This window comes from Micropterus dolomieu, unplaced genomic scaffold, assembly GCF_021292245.1.
Source record: "Micropterus dolomieu isolate WLL.071019.BEF.003 ecotype Adirondacks unplaced genomic scaffold, ASM2129224v1 contig_14364, whole genome shotgun sequence".
Lineage (NCBI taxonomy): Eukaryota > Metazoa > Chordata > Actinopteri > Centrarchiformes > Centrarchidae > Micropterus > Micropterus dolomieu.
This window is the reverse complement of record NW_025743350.1, coordinates 1-2,987: the sequence shown is the minus strand read 5'-3', so window position 1 is coordinate 2,987 and position 2,987 is coordinate 1. Positions and strand designations below refer to the sequence as shown.

At 42.7% G+C, this 2,987-nt stretch overlaps 1 long non-coding RNA gene across 1 annotated transcript; it reads right to left on the bottom strand.

The window, feature by feature from the left end:
* Nucleotides 1-27: 27 nt before the first annotated feature.
* LOC123966832 lies at nt 28-2,828 on the bottom strand. Its single transcript, XR_006824075.1, has 2 exons — nt 2,700-2,828; nt 28-143 (listed from the first exon to the last, which is right to left on the bottom strand). It is a non-coding gene; the product is annotated as an uncharacterized LOC123966832 (long non-coding RNA).
* Between the last annotated feature and the right edge of the window lie 159 nt (nt 2,829-2,987).

The window sequence follows — 2,987 nt, the reverse complement described above, 5'->3', positions numbered from 1 at the left end:
GGCTGCGGTCAGCTGCTGTGTGTTTTCCAGGTACTGGAGGATGTAAATGTTGGGGGCCAGGAGCGCCATGTTCTGCTCTCCACATCCATACGGCATCTGCAGCAGCCCATCCAGGTTCTTCAGGGCTCGGCCCAGAATGTCACCTGCACAAGAACACTGACTCACTAAGACCCTGCAATCAGTTAAACATTCTCACACATGCTGCAAATCCACAAGACAATGGAAGGGTTCCTAGAGGGTACTAAAAATGGCTTGGACACATGCTTCTTGCTGTGGTTTGTAACTCATGAATTTAGGTCAGTGTATTGTCCTGTGGGTCAACTTCTCAGTGTTCGCAACAGTATTGACTGTTTCTGGTCTGCAAGGTAGTATATGGTTTGCTCATGCACTGAAAGTGACCATTGCACAAACACTTAGAAATTAACTTTCATCCTATACCAGTGTTCATCACCACCTTCAGTAGGTCATGCAGTAATTCTCAGATAAGCTGCTTTATGATTGAGGCCACAAGATGCCTCTGTATGAGGAGAGCATGTCAAATGGAGTGTTGTCATCTGCTCTCATTCATAGTGCAGGACAAGATAAAGCGCAGATCAGCCAGCTAAATTTACTGCTGTGGGGGGGGGCCACCTCTTAAAAAGTTGGATTGTAATTTAATGTAGTTAAACACTGTTATGGCTTTGCAACATGGACAGAAACGTGCCGTTACCTTCCTGAGAAAAACCCGCTGATTGGCAATAAAACTAACAATGTTAGTCCAGATGAGCCATCCTTCCCAAGATGTAACAAGTATTACAGTAAAATTATGTATTACAGGAGAATGAGACATCATGTAACACTTCATTTCTTGGTGTGGCTGTTTAATATTCACATGTGGTTTTACTGAGTCATCAAGGAAACATAATTTCTTAATGTAAATAACCTGATTTGACGGGCAACTCTGCCATCTTGTCCTCCCAGACACTGTAGCTACAAGTTGCTTGGATGGGGGGGGGGGGGTTAATATTTAGTAAAAAACCCATTGTATTAAAGAGGTGGTATTATGCTCATTTTCAGGTTCAATGTCTTAATTAGGGGGTTGTACCAGAACAGGTTTACATTGTTTAATTTTCAAAAAGCCATATTTCTCATACTGCAGCTCCTCTTTTCACCCGTGTGTTGTCGCACTCCACTCTTGAGCTACAGAGTGATGCATCTTGTACAAGATCTTTGTTGGGAGTTGCACATGCGCAGTTCCCAGGTAAGGACTACTAGCCAATCAGAAGCAGAGAAGGGCGGGTCGTAAGAAACAAGGTAGTGTGATCCAAATCAAAGCCACTTCAGACTGAGACAGTAACCTAGCAGATGGCATAAGTTACTCACAAGTCCACAACCACACGTCATCATTGTTCTACATCTTACCATAAACCACTACAAAAATAACCATATTTCAACTCATTTACATAATTGGCCAAACAATTTGAACGTTTGCTCAGTAGCTTTCACATCAGGTGAAACATTAGCATTATAGCTATAACTTTAGCTATGTTAGCCAACATTTAACAACTCTGCACTTGAACAGTCTGAAGTTACATTGCCGTGTTTATTTTAAACAACATTCACAGCCAATAAAGCATACTTACAGGTTGTGATTGTGAATTTCCAGGCCCAAACGGTCGGAGTTGCATCGTCTTTTTAGGACTAAATGTTGAACTGTTGCAGTGTTCTGATCTATGCTGCCTTGCTGAAAAATGCTACCATAGCGCAAATCCATAGACTCTACTCCGTTTTCCACTGCAGACAGTACACAGAGATAGTAGCTTGTCGCCATAGCGACGCCACACACAGCAATATAATGTTCAATGTGACTCACACGTGATCCACACAGCTTTATCTTTAAGTTAAAACATTCCTCAGAATGTAAAGACAGATAAGCGGTATGAAAACCTTCCAGCTGTGTTTTCCTCTGCTGTTGTTGCTGCAGCGGTCTGTGTGACGGCGGGAGCAGAGGGCTCTGTGAGCGGGAGGCTGGCCGGCCTCACACGCTCCTCCCGCGGGTTGGCGCAGGCTTCCCCGCAGCCACTTGCGGAGCTCCTCAACGCCGAAAATATTTAAGCAAATTCTTCGGCCATCACTTCTCAAAACGAATATTTGAAATCTACACAGCTGTTCTCACCTCAAAACTTCTGAGAAGTTGATTTAGTGATGAAATTCCATACGAAAACTAATAACTGTTGTTGGCCTCTGTCTGGTGCAAGCAATGATGCAGTGAATATTCTGACCATCAGCAGTCTGTTGTGTTTTCACGTTACATTTTAGTATCCCCAGCTCGCTCGGAACCTTGACAGAGGTGATGAACATTTCAACAATTGGAAAACCAAACGAAGGCGAGTCGAGCTGGTACTGTGCAGTGGAAAAGGGGCTTACCTAAAATCAAAGGGCCTCTGCTCAGACTAGCTTGGTTTGAGGGCGTGCCTGATGCGGTGGCGGCGATGCAGAGTATATATTATTTATGCATCTTCAGACATGTCTGGAGAGGGATCTTTATCCATTGTTAAACTGTACATGTAAACATGAAGCAAATCTAAAGCAAAACATGATCTTTAAAAGGATCCATTCAAGTCCATTTTGTTATTGATGCCTTTGAGGCTTCAGGGCAGGGAAGCCTGTTAACTTACCAAAATGTGTTAGTATAAAGCAAAAGTTAAAATGAATCTTACCCAGGACTGATAGTGAAGCACGGGCAGATCCATCAATCATGTTCTTAGGGAGTGTTATTTGCATTTGCTCGGTCACAGCTTTCCCTGTGTACAGACCGAATACACACTTGAGAGAAACTCCGTACTAAAACTAAGATGTAATTTGTCAGTGGATTAAAACAAATCAGGAAAAGATGAATTGGGGTTCTTTGGGTGTGAGCAGCTCTTCATTAGGTAAATGAATATAAAGTAGTGACATTTAAAATAATCTGAGACACCTGTGCTAAACATGCCACTATGAATTTAATT